The following is a 16093-nucleotide window of genomic DNA, read 5'->3' as shown; positions in this document are numbered from 1 at the left end:
ATTGCCTTTTTTATCCAAGTTTTCGAGAAGAAATCAAAACAATTTGCTTAAGATTTAAAGGTTCAAATACTTGTGAAGGCGTTTGAATTCAGCACAAGAAAAGTGATGCCAATCCAAGTTTCAGACTGTTAAATTTGGATTTGCTGAAATACTTGGCCTGGAGGTCAAGCTGTCAAACAGAAGTGTCATTATTCACCTGCTGTAGTATCTCAAAATTTGTCCCGTGTTAACATCCTCTACTCCAGGAGGGATGTCAAACATAAGTAAGTATCTCAAAATTGGCTTGTGAGATACAACGTGCAAAACACTTCCCATAAAGTCGACCATGGTTACTCTCTAAATTGGGTTCAATCAGACTAACTAGGCAAAACATTTCAGTCCTGTCAATCACATCCTTTCCTTGAAGCTTACACTAATTGCATATGCAAATTGCCTGAGATTATGAGTTTGCACCCGCTGTAGGGTTTGGTGATTGCGAGTTGTGATAATGATGGATTTCCTCACATTCATTTCTTAAATGTTGTTAATGAAGAGGCAGCCACTTACAAATGTGGATTATGCATGCATTGTGCATTGCAAAACAAACTCTGCAAGTCTGCCGCCATTAATGACAAGTATTCCAATTAAAAGTGGTACCGGGGCTGAATATAACTCAACCTTAGTGCCGCCAAATCACAATAAAGATAAAATGACTATTAACACCGCGATCTGTTCATTATCCCAAATAATAGGAACATTGTTTCAAGAAAGAGATGTTGATTGTGGATTTTAGAGATTTCATTTTTTGTTGCTTTGGGCTCCACAAACAAAATGTGATTCACCGTCATTATATTAGGTTTGAGGCGATGTTAGATACTACGGATGCATGATTGGGAAATTTTGGGCTGATACCCATATCAGTGTTTTTTGTTGTTGTTGTTCATTTGTTTGAAACAATCTTTAAAATTACTTTCCACATGAAAAACATTTGTAAAAGAAAAAGGCTTCAAAAATATTTTTACTATATCCCTCTTTTATTCCCCCTTTTGTGCAAGGAAAACACAGATAGAGCCCTGCTTTTTAGCCTTACACAACAGAAAAACATTGGCCTCTGCCGTCAGTGGATGTCGTCTTATTTGCCTATAAGGCCATTGGCAGTCAATGAGGAAAATATCAGCCAATACCGATGTTTGGTGTGTCCCTATAAGACACCACAATGTGTGAGTGAGAAATTATAATTTGGTTTGTGATTTGAGTTGGGCTGCCCCTTAGAAGTTGGAGATTCGACTACAGCCCTACTACAGAGGCATGATGGTTTCTGCTGTAATGTTGGGAATTTTATCATTGTGTTCTACGGTGAACTGTGGTGTTTTTGCATTTCTGTGTTTGCTCTAAATTTTAGCCTTGGTGGTTCCCGCTTGTTTGTGATTTGGGTGAAATGACCCTTTAGATTCTCTGGCTCTCCTCTTCCCTCCTCCATGGCTCCTGTCACTCTATGGCTTTGGATTATTTCAGTTCGATGTCCACTCTACTTCTTCTGGAGGACAAAGGGTGACAGTGACCACAGATGCTGGTGAAAATCTTGGTTATTTCTACTCAATACCAGTGGGAGTGTGTGGAGATAAAAGTGGTAACTATAACCTAGGAAAATCAAAAATGGGTACAACAACGTCGGCGGCAGGGGAGCAGCAACAAAGGCAGCTGAAGGAAAATGAGGATTTAGAAGCCATGTGATCAGTCGTGAGGTGCAGAGATCCTCTAACAAGCTCAGCAAGCCGACTCACTTTGAAAAGAGCTGACAACATGTTAGCGCCGAGATGGCAACAAAGAGCCATGAACTAGAAAAACAACAGCTTTTGCAGGAGGCAACACAACCAATCATTTGATTTTTTTTTTTTTTAACCAATACCAACAATTATACTGAGTCAGTCAGCAGCAAGACTATTCACACTGCAGTCAGAAATCAATGACGCGCTTTGTGTGTTCCACATTTTTCTCCTGTTTTATTGCAATAAAAACATGTGAAGGGTGTTTGCAGGGAACAGAATTATTTTCCAAAAATCCTTTTGATCTATAAGAATTTCAGTTTCACTGTGTAACATAATGAGCCGTTTTCTGGCAGCCACCTTGGCTCGTCAGAAAAGGTGCTGAACCTATTCAGCGGCAGCAGGGAGGGCAACTTCTATGTCAGAGCATCACGCCAGCACACACAAACATCCTCGCCTGGCTCAGCCCTGCAGCACCTCTGGACCTGCTCACAGATTATAAGAAGCTTCAATCAATAACTCCGGAGCCCATCCTCCCACTCTGGCTCGCCAACCCGCTAAGAGCCCCCGCGGGGCCCAAGCAACAGACAAGCACAGAAAAATATCACTGTTCTGGCTGTGGACCTGTTACTGACATGTTGTTTTAAATCGATAGAAACTTAGTTTTATGTAATTTTAAACACAGCGTCCTCTGGAGCTCATTATGATCAACCAGGGGACTGTTTGCCATGCAGATTTTAGAGAAGCGGGTGCAATGAGGCATCACAGCCACTAGATACTGCTGCAACCTGAAATCTGTCTGTTTCTCTGGAGAAACAGACATGATGTTTGGCGTTCCTTGAGAGCCAAGGCGGTGTTGCGTAACAGACTCTTCAGACACCTTCATCTGTTCATCTGTAAATACCTGAGAATCAGATAAACAAGCCCAGTGAGATATCACACATGATAGGGCTGCACAATAATGGTCAAAATAACAATCGTGATTATTTTGATCAGTATTGACATCACAGTTATTTATCACAATTATTCATTGTTTTAGGGTCAAAATACTTTTATTGGGATTTTACAGTTAATTACATTGATTGATATCATATTGCACTGAACATGTAATATGTGATTTAATATTAATAAAAGCTTCTTGAACACTGACCAAACATTGTATTATTCATTATGATGCATTTATGATGTCAAGTCAGCAACTCGTGTTATAAAATAACGGTGTTATCAATGTCAGTATATTGATCTGGCATTTTTTACAGTTAAAAGTTTGCTTGCTAGCTACAGCTAATAGATGCATGTATTACAATGTGCAACTAAGTAAATGAGAGCTACTAGGAACAAAATAAAGAAATATAGAAATTTTTTATCCTCAGTTGTTGACACTGTTTCCATGCTTTCCGTCATGAAATGTCACCCAAACGTCACAACTCAGCAACTCAGGTGTCATAGAAATTTCCCAGTTTCCCGCTCGTTATTGCTATTTTGGAGGGCATGCATGTGCTTGTAACTTGAAATTTGATATTTTTTAGGCGCTGGTGAGGGCAGTATTAGCCTCAGCCACTGTATCAAACATTACAGTCAAGCTAACTGGCTTAGGGGGTTTTTTCGACTTTATTGTACACACGATCATTTATGAAAAAGCATGCAGATACGTGGAGCTAACTGGCTCCTTTAAGCTGAAGGCTGGTGTATGCTGTAGTGCCGTAAAGCTGTACGCACTCCTCGCCAAAGAAGCCGCCGGCCAAGTTACATATTGCTGAAAGCAGGTGACTGGGACTCTGTGGGAATGGGATAGATGTCATTCTCCCTGTTGAAAGTTAGTGTGGTGTTACATTGACGTCAAAACAGCTATTTTTATGGTGGAAAAGCTACATAATTTTGCTGTAAAAGAGAGGACTGGCTGTTTGATTTGATATGCAGCAGAGTTTGAGTCGATCATGTTCATTTAATTGTGGGAAGCCAAAATTGTCATTAATATTCGATTAATTCTGCAGCTCTAACACATGAAACACAGCTTCATTGATGTTTTACTTTTTTTTGGAAGAATGAAAAAAATTGATGTGTAATTTATGAGCACTAATTAAATGTCACGATTTAGTTTTGCATAACTTTGTGGACAAACTACCGAGCGTCAAAAACTGCATCACTGTTGGCTCATAATTTCTCAAGAGCTGTTAACATCTCTTAATTGGCCTCAGTTCCACATTGGTGCACACGGATTTCAATTTTGCTAACTCAAATTGCGTTATAATTTGAAAAGGCAAAATCGAGATACTGTGCTTTGATCAGCAATTCACTCCTGACCAGCCGAGCAGTGCAAAATTAATTAGATATGTTAGGAATCTTTTTCGGAGCAGCTTAAAATCCAAGAAATGTTTCCTGTCAGGCTGTGAAGTTACTGTTTGGCTTAATTTTCTGTCCTCTCAGTAGCCGCTTGTCATTATTTGCAGTTTATGTTATTGGAAAAATGCCCTGCACCCAGGGAAATATTTCCTCTGGACAGAAAAACTCCCATCTTTTCTTGCATCCTTTCTGAAAATCACCAGTTGCTGATTGCCCCCCTATCTCAGAAGTGTGCCAGTAAATGATGTTGTCCCTTTGTGTTGTCTCACTGTCTCTTTCTGTGTACAGTAAACACAGTCAGTGACTCATGACTTCATCCCAAGCTTTGGGGTCACTACATACTAACTGGCTCTCTGTTTACCCTCAGTCTGCCTCCTTTATCCGTCACCACTCTTTGCTATCTCTCCACCCGCTCACTCTGTTCGCCAGTCTCTTTCTGGGTGTAATCCTTACCCTGGATGCATATATAAAGAGGTTCAGTGGCAAACACACAGCCACAGGGAAGTGTTTGGTTGTTGAATTTGCAGGATGAGCTCCAAATAGGACTGCACAATATATTGTTTTTTCTTTTCTGTTGCCATTGTTAAGGGCTGGGCAACATATTAATATTATATCAATATTTTAATACCAAACTAGATATCTTCTAAGATTTTGATGTCATAATATCTAAGTAATACGTTAGTAATCAACCCTACAATTTTATTTGGTTAACCCTTTGAAACCACGGCAAATTGGAAAGAAGGCAATGTGCATCTTAAGAAGGAATTACCCAGAAATTAGCAAGAAATATGTAGATTTGGAAAATTATTTTTTAAAGCTATTTATTTAAATGTTGATTTCCTTGATGTATTTATTTATTTTTTTTAATTTTTGTTTTATTTTTCCCTTGTTTTGTTGTCACTGTTTGGGTTTATTTTTATTTATTTATTTATTTATTTATTTTTTAAATTTTTGTTTATTAATTTTACAAATTTCCCAAAATTATAATATCTTTCATTTGAAATTGTCCCAAAGAGGCAAAATTATTATTTTCTTCACTGACCTGCTTCAACAGCTCTCCTGTGATGCTGATTTGACACCGTTTGTGAGCTGGATATTTTGCCTCGAAGGCATCACTGCAGACTTCTTTGAATGTCTGGAAAAGAGCCAGACCTGCGTTAACATAATAGACACTTTCGTTGAATGTCGCCCAGATTCTTTAACAGAATTTGGATCGTCAGGGGATTTTCAGTTACTGAAAAGTCAATGAATCCTGCTAATACTGTCATATTAACCCTTTAACACCTAGGTTGAGTTCTAGGTTCAGTTACCTTGTACTGCGTTCAGACACCCTTCACAAACATTTAAATCTCTGAAACCTGAAAAAATTGGCTTAATTTCTTACCAAATCATGGAAGAAGGTATAATGAGCAACATGGCAAGAAGTGTTCCAGAAATTGAAAAAAAAAGCAAAAGATGACAAGTAGATGACCTGAAAATTATATGGGGGGCATGGTGAGATTTGTATTTTTTATGGTCACTTTCAGTCTTTTTTTTTAAGGTATGATTTTTATTTTTATTGTATGTGTGTGTGCTTGTATGTGTGTGTATGTTTTTTGCCTATTTTTATAAAATATTTTTGTAACTTTTTTACTACTTTCTTGCTAATGTTTGTTGCTTTTTTCAGATAATTTTTCTTGTAACTTTTTACTTCTTCCTTGCTTATTTTGTCATCTTCTCTTATGTATTTACAAAAAATGTACTCATGTTTCAGAGGCTAAACTTAATACTGGAGCCTAGTTTCTCTTGTATTCAAACAGGATTTGTTGTTGTTCAGAGGCTGAAAGGGGCAGAAGTTTCCATAATCTGATACAGCGAGTGAACTAGTCTTTTAGATGTTGAATCGATATGCAGCTAAACATGCTGGGCCCTGGCTCTTGGTGGTGTGCCAGCATGTGGATCAAAATGACTCCTCGCCTGTTGATAAAAATAACTCGATGCTCAGTTTGTCTGTTTATAGCTGTGTTTTGTCCTATTTCAACCTTGCAGGAAGTGCACTACTTTCTCACTTCCTATGAGGCCAACCTCCGCAGTCCTGGAGATGCCTTCTGTCACTAAGAGGAAGTGCGTTAATGACATGGTGGGATGATGTTAACGGGGGGAATCAGCCCTGATGATCCCCTAATGTCCCAAAAACAGTGTTTTTGATATCTGTGACTCAGAGCAGGTGATGATATAATGCATTCATATAATGCAATATATGCATACAGATGGATCACAGATTAGAGAAAAGCTGAATAATGAGCGGAGAAACATAATGAATGCAGATGTGTCTATACAGGGCACGAGGGGTCACTTAATGGTTTGATGAGTAGGAAAATTATGGGATCATAGTGCAGTTGACTACATCAATGTCCGCTCTCCATCATCATCATATAAACATCATATAGCCTCTGTGGAGGCTGCGATACACTTTGCTGTTTTCTGACAGTATTTACATTCATCGTTGTTTTGTCCTGTATTAAGCCCACACTCTTAAAATGCATCTTTGTGTGTACCTGCTCTTTCTCATCCGCATTTCTCAGGGAATTGAGTCGTTTTGTATCTGATAAGGAGAGACCGAGGACAATCGTAACAATTTTTGGTTTTGATGGCATCGCTCAAAAATCTCATGAACTGTTTGGATACAGTTTTTACGTAAGAAACTTGTGCTCTGCTTGTTAACAGTCACCAAATGTTTTTACAAGCAATGTAAGCAGAGGTGGGTAAAAAATAAAGTTTACTTTAGTATTGTGACTTTTCTGTTCTCTCTTTTTTTTCAAAGATTTTTATTAACAGATGCTCAAATTGCAGTACAAGTGCAGTTACAAAAATATGTAATGTTTCCATTGAAAAGTATAAAGATACTCATCCAAAAACAAAAGAAAAGAAGGAAAAAAATAACTATACGGATACTATTTGTTAAATATATGTACATTAATCGATTTTTTTTAATGCCAGTATTGATATAATTCATGCATTGGTGGAAAGAAGTTGACCCTTTTATTGTAGCAATCTACAAATAATGTGACATTATATTCATTTCAAGAAAAAAAAAGCAGCATTAAGAAAATAAATCTTGTCCTGGGGTCTGTGCCGGTTGAATTTTAGGTGCTACAGCAGCTACTAAGTCCGTCTCTGTAGGTTTTTTTTGGTAATATTTTTCATGATACACAGTCTCTTAAAGTGTATGATTTTTAAGTTTATTTTCATGGCTTTTTGCCTTTATTTGATAGGACAGCTCCAGTGCGTGTTAGAAGAACCTGCAGCTGCTGCAGCAAGGACAAAGCCTTTGCACATGGGGCACCCGCTCCACCAGGTGAGCTACTTGGCACCCCTTGAAGTACATAATGGAAAGTTTTCTGATGGTCTAGTATCAAAAAAGTAAACAAGAATCCTAATTAAGTGTAATAACGAACTGTAGTATTGTAGAATTACAAAAATAGCAGAATATTTTAAATCAACATCCTAATATTATAATAGTATCGAATTGGGAGAATGAGTAACTTGTGCTTATACTTTCAAGAGATCGTGGCGTTCCCTAAACAAAATAAGATATAAACACAAAAATGCTCATGCTCAGATATCTGCTGACAAAAAAGATTTTGTTCATAGACAGATTTAATTATTACATCTGCAAACTTTACCTGTATTTTTAAGCTAGTAGCTCCGTGTCACGGCACGGCTGATGGATGATAACAGAGGATGCCAAACATTTCCAATAACTCAAGAGCAAGGTCAAGTCCAAAAGTCAAAATGAATGAAAAAAAGACAGATTCTGCTTCTTGATGGCGTTTAGCCTTTCAAAAACAATGTTTTCACTGTGGTTCCAGTTACTTAGCCTATATTTCCCATCATGCGTAGATCTGGATTTGGTAGTTTTTAGTTTGCAGTGAAGTTCGTTGTTATGTATTCATACACGCAAATGTCAGCTTGTGCTTCTAATGTGTCTGTTGAGAACATGGTGGTTAATGCTGGTTGAAGTCATCTTTGTGTTAGTTTATGGTTTACACCATTATTGAGTTGGCTGTTACATTTCTTTTGGTCAGCTGTATTTTCACTTAGAAAGTTTTCACTCTCTGATATAAATTTATGTTCATTGATACTAAAATGCCCTTTGTGCCCCTCCAGAAATGGTACAGTCATAGATAGTAAAAAAGTTGCAGTCTATGGGTATGATTATCAAATGATTTCTTCAAGAGCAGTGATTAAGAAATTCCTTTATGCATATTTGAGCATATTCTAAATGTCTTGTGAACCAATCAGATTGCTTGGGCAGAACTACTTGTTGTATAATATTGAGTGAAACAGTAAATGTTACATCAACCCTATATGTAGGAGCAGGTGTAACAGCAGGTATGTGAAGCATTTTTTAGTGCCCTTGAGCAAACAAGACACGCCCCTGCTCAGCCAGCGAGAATCACTCTGTTACACAGCAGAAGCTAAATGCCTGAATAACGACAGAGGTAGGAGTAGAGTCAGATTCAGCACCACAGCTTACAGGACAGCTCCCTCCTTCACCCGCAGCAGCAGTGGAGGCTGAGCCCGGTCGCTTCAGCCGACTTCACACAAACTTTCTCATTAACTTGTGTAATGAGTTGAGTGTGTAGATGCAGCGAATCCCAGACCCCTCCGTCCCCGGGGTGGCTCCTTCTGTCCCACCATCAGTCAGGGAGTCAGTGTGTCAGATGTTTTATTCAACACAGCTGCATGTATTTTTGGCACCTGGCTGCCTCATCAGAAAGGAAAGAGGAGGGGGAGGCGAGTGTGTTGTGGGTCTCCAGAATGGGGTCACGATTGCTTCATGTTTCCAAACCTGCCAGACCAAGCAGGCTAACATCAAACAAGCTGAACACCTGTTTCCAGACAGAGTTCCTCGTTCAGCCGCTGCTCAGATGAAAGGACCAGGAAGTTTTCAAGTGGGGAGGAAATTGCACCAAGATCAAAGATGTGGCATCGTTTAAATAGAAGAGCAGAATGGTTTTCAATCGATGAATGTTTTGGAGTCTGTGTGTGAAGTTTAATCCAAAGTAAAGCAGCTTTGTTGGTGATGTTGGGGACGTGTGGCCCTCATGAGGAATCAAAATGGCATTTATAGCTCATTTTGAGGTCTGTTGTAACTGAAACAACGTGATCTCTGCAGTGAGTAGAAAATACTGGGTCCTTCAGCAACTTAACGATTGATGAAAGAAAATTGCACAGGCTGACTTTAACTTTTTATGCTTGTTTGATGATGCAAAGTCTCAGCTTCCAGTGATCATGATTTTATCAGTGTTGGCAATAATTGTCCTTTATTGAACTAATTCTTCCTGAATTATTATTCAGTATTAGTCGTTCAAGTTGGTGGGTGTAGTTTTGTATAAAGAAAATAGTTCCAACATGAAACTGGTCACAACAAGGTCTGTGGATTATCTTGAGTAAGCGGGTCATAAATCTGGAAAGAGACATTGCTGTTTAGTTTTTCAAATGTGATTTTTGTGGTGCTTTTTTGGCGCAGAGTGCCATCTAGTTCCTTTATATTGGAGAGAATGCAGACATCTCTATAGCCGATAACTCCAACACTTGGCAACTCACACCAAAACAATCCAGACTGATAAATAGCACTACAGGTAAATGAAAAAAATATGAAATTTGGAATCTTCGGGTGAACTGTCTCTTGAAACAGTGATTCCTCTGACTGAAAAATTCTCTGTTTGTTGCTCACAGGCAGATTTAGTTAAATTAAGACCAGACAAGAACAATGTTTTTTCTTTTCAGAAACGCATATTAGCAGATAAAAAGCCACAGTTTGAGTCGGGACAGTGGACACACCTGATACTGATTTTGTCTTTAATAAGCATCACATTGCATTGAGATTATGCTTGGTAATTTGCCTTTTTATTTGAAGGCAAATATTACAACACAATCAAACGATTGAAGCTGGCATCAACACAGACCTTTTGCATCTTTTTGATCTTGAGGGTAAAGGAAAACAAGCGACAAGATCTCATGTATTTCCATATCAATAACACTCATGTGATATCTTTGAGAACAACAAAATGCTGTCTATTTAACATACTGTAATAGTTTTCATCAATACATTAATATAATATTTTAGCTGAAGGAGGACATAGGCACAACACACATTGCCGACATCACTTAGCATCGTATCATTTAATTCTCATTAACGCCTGTAGCACACACTGGGTGAGCTACACAGTTGAAATCAAGGTACAGCAGCAGGTACGTGCTGATCCTCGAATTAGAACTGCCGCGCTCCTGCAGAGTTGACGTATACTATAGTTATATGCTCAAAATATTTTCAAAGCAGTCTTTTAATTCTGCGAAGAGTTGGAAAATTACAGATCCCTCCTCTTCCGTAGAGGAGTAGTCTCAAAGCCCCACAGCCCAACGCTGAATTCTAAAGCCATAGAAATGTCAAAATTTCCATGTTGTCACACACAGAGAGAGGCAGACACTGGCAGAATTTCAGGGCATGTGTTTGAAGTGTATCCCCCCCAGAGAGAGGTGGCCCTTACTCGATCTTTCATTTCCCTTTATTTCACTTTGTGAAGATATCAGCAGAGTGAAGAGAAGCCAGTGAACCAAGAACAATATACATACTGGAAAACCACACCTCAGGTGGATATCTCCAGCTGGCATTCATGACCAAAAATTGAAAGGATTTCTAAAATTTGCATGGTATCCTCTGAAATGCAAAGTAAAAGGGAAAACGCAAGTACAGTGTGTGTGTGCGTATATGTGTGCATACTCAGTGATGTTGCTAGGTTTGTGACTTAAACATTAAAATCCAAAAGGACTCTATAGGAACAGTCTATTATTTTCCCACATTATGGCACATTTAGAACAGCAAATATGTGTTGAAATCATAGAAACAGTGGCATCGCTTGACTTTACTTTTTTGAAAGTATTTCTCACGTTTCTTAGTTACCACTAAGAGGGAATCTTGTGTTTCGGATGTTATTGTGTTATTAATGTTTGAGATTGGAATCATCAGTTGGAGACCCCTCAGTTGACTGAGATAGTTCAAGTTCTGGGTTTTTTCATGCTGGTCAGTGTACTTTTGGGAATATACTTACTCCCCAGACTTTGCTGCAGAGTGACGCTCTTGACTGTTATGCTACTCTTTGGTAGAGGCAGCAGCGGACATGCAGACAGTGGCAGTTTGTACAGTGTTTTGTACATACATCTATGGTTTTTGTAAATTAAGTTTTCAGATTTAGGATTTTGTTTCATTTTCAGATACATTTCCAACATACATTAATATAGTAATATAATTATAACAATTGTCTTTTTTTTATAATGTGCTTTTCAAAACAGAGTTACAAAGTACCTTACAAGGCAACAAAATAAAACAGGCAAGTCATAAAAATGGGTTTTAAAAGAAAACTGATAAAAACACTCTGGTGTATAAAAACTGAGGAAATAAAAGACAGTTCAAAGGAACATATCAGTCAAATCAAGAAGGTTCTAAGGTAAAAGAAGGTTCTAAGGTAAAAGAAGGTTCTAAGAAGAATCTTAAGAAGATGTATGACTCATTCTGTTACTATAATGATAAGAATATAACATCAAATGCAAGTTAAACTCTGCAATTACAATTTTATTGGAGACCCACTCACTACACTGAAAACCTATCAAAATCACTACATATCTCTTGTATACGGACATAACAAGCATTCATGTTTCCATCACATTAAGCCATGGACAAATGATTGCTAAGAGTTTGCTCTTAGAGGGTATTTAGGAAGCCAGGGCATGTAGATTAAAGTGACTTCATGTAACCACGAAGGATGAATTACACCTTTCAATAAAATGACACCCTGCTGTTTGAAAATTAATTAAATTTCCAAAACAGAATTTAATGAAGAGACCAAAGAGAGAGCTGCTGAGTAGAAATGTTCTTTGTTCTTTTAAATGAATTACGGTGAAATATCTCCATAACAGGCCTGCAGATGAAAGTCACAAAAAAAACAGGGCGGTCTCTAAAAAACCCCAACAAAAGATGAAGAGTTTTCGTCGTACTGATGTTGAGTTCTTTTGAGCGCGCCAGAGGATTTGAAAATTGAGCAAAGACAACACACCATGAAATGCCATCGCATCAGGCAAGCACTCTGCAATGGCCAAAACATGAAATGTCCCGTCTTCCTTTAATTCACCATAAAATGATTTTCCTCCCCTCTTTATGGAGTCTCCACTGAGGTTAGCACTCGTGGTTCCGCAAATATTCATTAGGCATAAATACAAAATCAGAGCGATTCGCTGGCATCAGCCACCTTTTGCCCTGTCAATTTGAATGCATAGCAAATCCGTAATTCATTCGGTTGCAGTAATGGGATTGCACCACTGTTGTAGTGGCAACCTTCAATAACTGCAACTCCAATAATGGACTGGGGCCCTTTTATCCCCAGCATGCCCTGCACCTACATTAATGGTAATGATTTCTCCTTCATTGAAGGGGGAAGTACTGTATCCATGGCGTGCAGTCTTCTCTTCACATTCATTAAGTTTCCCTTTAACCAACTGAAGATCTTTTTTTGTGCTCTTGCTACGCATATTTCTGAATATTAGAAAGCATGTGCTGTGTGAGATGCATCCAAATGGAGCTGTGGATGATGCATTGTAAATTATACAAAGCCGTATGTATATATGTCGAAGAGGGATAGTGTTGGTGAAATCAGTCAAACCGCTTTTGTTGTTGTTGTTGTTTTCTGATTAAGTTTGCCTAATTTTATTTTCTTATTATTCTTATTCTTTTTCCCTTTTCTGACTGTGGATCCTTTTATATTCATACAATCTAGTTTTGTATTAAATCTAAAAGGGGGGTCAGTATATATGAATGTTGTTGAAATGACTAAAAATTTGAATGATTAAAAATGTTACACAAAACTCGTGAGACAGAAGCTCATGAGTGAGCAATTTCTGTCCTCCTCCTCACTTACTGGAGGTGTGTGAATTTTGGCCTAAAGATGGTGCTCATAACAAAACAGTTACAACACAGAAACCCAAACAGAACTCTGTGGAAAATTTTGTGTATGTACATGCGGTTGTAACTGTGAGAGTGGCAGCAATGACTTGAATCAACAAAACAAATAAAAATCAAGAATGGTTATGATCTCCTTATACTTGATAAATGTTCAATAATACGATCAAATATCAATATCTTAATGGTGCCAAAAACAAATCGATAGAGATAAATTTGATTTGTTGGCTTGTCAGCACCACTATGCCTCAGTCTTCAGATAAATGGAGGTGCCACCAAAAGAGGGCAATGGGAGGGAGCGGAAGATAGTGTTCATGAGCCGATGATGAATTACATGGCGGAGGGTTTGATTAGCTTTTTATCTGCTCACGGGACTCTCGGGGGATGAGCTGAGATTGATGGGCTGTGGAGAGCTGACGTTTTGTTGTTTATTTGGATGATGCATTCTTGGCCGGGGTGGAGTGTGCCACAGAGAGATGAGCAACAAAGGCTACCCTCACAACACGCATTAAACAGCCCCTGCACTCTAACGTAGACCCACTCGTCTTAGTTATTGTAGTTATTTTAGGGAAGCTTTACAGCTACAAATTGTCAGCATACCAGACACATTTTTTCAGAGGTGCAAACTTGTCACCATTTGGCAAAAATTTAATGCAAAATAGGTTGTGTGAGATTTCTGTAGACCCGATGAGTTTTTGGCTGGGAGGACAAGAGTAATGGGAATAAATAATGTCAGTTTTTGCCACCCCCATAGTAAGACTCATACAATAGCATTATGATAACCTTGTGGCTGATATGATGATGTGTCACCCATGGGACTGTTAATCCCTCTGTGTAGGTTGTATTAGTTAGCGAACAGTAGCCAGTGTTTTCTCTTGCGCTGCTGCTTGCACTGAGTTACATTATGACGCGTTCAAGCTCTATTCAGTAAAAAATACTTCTGGGCGAATAGAATTAACATGTTCTCATGATGCACGTAATTTGTTTTTGGCAAGACACTTGAATAAATACAGCTGTTTGAAGGAAACATGTATCCAAGTTTTGCGGCTATATATAATCATTATTAGAGTAGAAATGATGATTTATTATATAAGGTTTTTTTTGAAGCAGTTATTTTTTAAAGATGTTTTTCATGTGGAAGGCTATATTAAGGATTGTTCCATGAATGTCTATTTTTGCTCATCCAAAGTTCGTGTAATGAAGAACTAAATGACTTTAAAACTGTTCAGTTATTATTTTTTATAATAAAGATTTCTTTGTTTAGCTGGTTACAAAAGGGAGAATAAATAACAACCAAAAGATAATAAAGCTTCATATCTAAGCTCTGGCTTTTAACTGACCATGTAGCAGTTGCAATTTAAAAAAAAAAAGATTAACTTTTACCCGCTACAGTGTACTTTAATACAGTTTTGGACCTGGCTCTCATCTTTTGTCACCTTTTTCACCAGTGATAAGTTTGCATCCCTGTCTTTACTTCGTGACATAAAATTTCAGTCTATGAGGGGAAAAAAAATTTCCTTGGTCTAATTTCCATTTGTTGATCTGGAGAGGGCATGGGAGTGTCTCACGTTCATGATGTAATAATCTCCAAATCGATGCACGAGAACAATATTGATCTTCTGCATTTAGTTCCATCATGTACAGGTGTTATCTTTGCTGCCCTGAAGGGAAGCTCTCACACTATGCCATAGATTTTCTTTAAGGTTCAAAGTCACCTTGACGACTGCTGTCTTAATAAAAAAAATGTAGCTAACATTTAATAAGATTATGACTGTAAGCAGGTTAGAGTATACACGTGTGACCTGCAAATATATACTGTAGGGAGTATGAACGTCTGGGAACATGTAAAGCTTATTTACAGTTTGCCAGAAATAAATGAAAGAAGTCACGTGAAAAACAAGCTTACAGAGAGAGAATCTTATTGAAGAAGTCCCTTTGGAATTTAAAACTTAATGTTTAATTGTAACGAATGAGTCTTAAAAGAATACCTTAACCCCCAAGTGACTGTTTGTATATTAATTACCCACCCCCTGTTACTGTGAATTCTCAAGAAAACTTTGTGTTTCTTGCATGCCTCTTGTTAATGAAGAAGAATCCAAAAAAAATTAGGAAATTCTTGATGTATTTTAATCTTAGACATGCAGTGGATGTTAAAGGTAAAAAAAAAGATAGAAAGACAGAAAGTGACCTTGAAGTTGTGAAGAATTTCTTGGTTAACTTCCCATTAACCTTCCCCGTTTGTGGGACATTTCTTGCCCAGTTGGTTATTGCCTGTTTTTCCCCCATGTTGTAGAAAGAAACCAAACCTTGCTCAGGTTTTAAAGGGTCAAATATCTTGTAAAAGGTGTCTAAACAAAGCAAAAGAAAACTCATATCAATCCAACTTGTCCAAAAACTTCTCATTATTGTGTAGTAGATAGTATTTATTTACCCTTATAGATAGATTTAAAAATATTTCTTATTTAACTTGCACACATAAATAACTTAAACAGAGACATTTGTTAAGAGGAAGAGTATATTCTGCATTTAAAAAAACAACAACTTTGTCTTTGTGGTTCAATTTTTAAAACAGTCCAAGTTGAAAGTGGGAGCAGAAAGAGAGTTGTGTTGTATACATGTCTGTGTGTAGGTGATGACTAAATATTTGCACATTTGTCACCATGTTTGTGTAACTCCAAAGAGCTAAAATCACAAAGGAGAGTGAAAACAGCATGGTTTTGAAATTTAGCAATATGGCAGCACCACACTCCACCCTGTGCGTGTGCAGTCTGTCAACATCCATTTCCTTCACTTAGAGCTAATACCCTGTATTGAGCAACAAGCAGGCGTGCTCCAAACAGAAGCCAGAGCTAAATAACCATGCCTAATAAAGCCTAGTATTTCCAAAATGGGAATCAGTGCATCCAGAGTGTCTGAAACTGTTGGGCTAATCGGCCTTGATGAAAGTCAATGTGCAGACCGCATCTCTCCTCATAGATTTATGGGATGGGAAACCAAAGGGCTCATA

The 16093-nt window shown here is 37.9% G+C and overlaps 1 protein-coding gene across 6 annotated transcripts in view; it reads left to right on the top strand.

Annotated features, from left to right (window-relative positions):
• The window catches only part of syt1a (synaptotagmin Ia), a 207675-nt gene that overhangs the window by 12107 nt on the left and 179475 nt on the right, over nucleotides 1-16093 (top strand). For 2 of the 6 annotated variants that reach the window (XM_088072567.1, XM_088072565.1), the window contains exon 2: nucleotides 7343-7425. The exons of the other annotated variants lie outside the window; for them this stretch is intronic. The gene's annotated coding sequence lies outside the window, so the exon portion shown is untranslated. The remainder of the gene's footprint in view (nucleotides 1-7342; nucleotides 7426-16093) is intronic. 6 annotated transcript variants of the gene reach the window in all.

This window comes from Plectropomus leopardus, chromosome 22, assembly GCF_026936395.1.
Source record: "Plectropomus leopardus strain MGB_pleo_1.0 chromosome 22, ASM2693639v1, whole genome shotgun sequence".
In the NCBI taxonomy this organism is placed as follows: Eukaryota; Metazoa; Chordata; class Actinopteri; order Perciformes; family Serranidae; genus Plectropomus; species Plectropomus leopardus.
The sequence above is the reverse complement of the archived record's forward strand: the minus strand, read 5'-3'. Positions and strand labels throughout refer to the sequence as shown.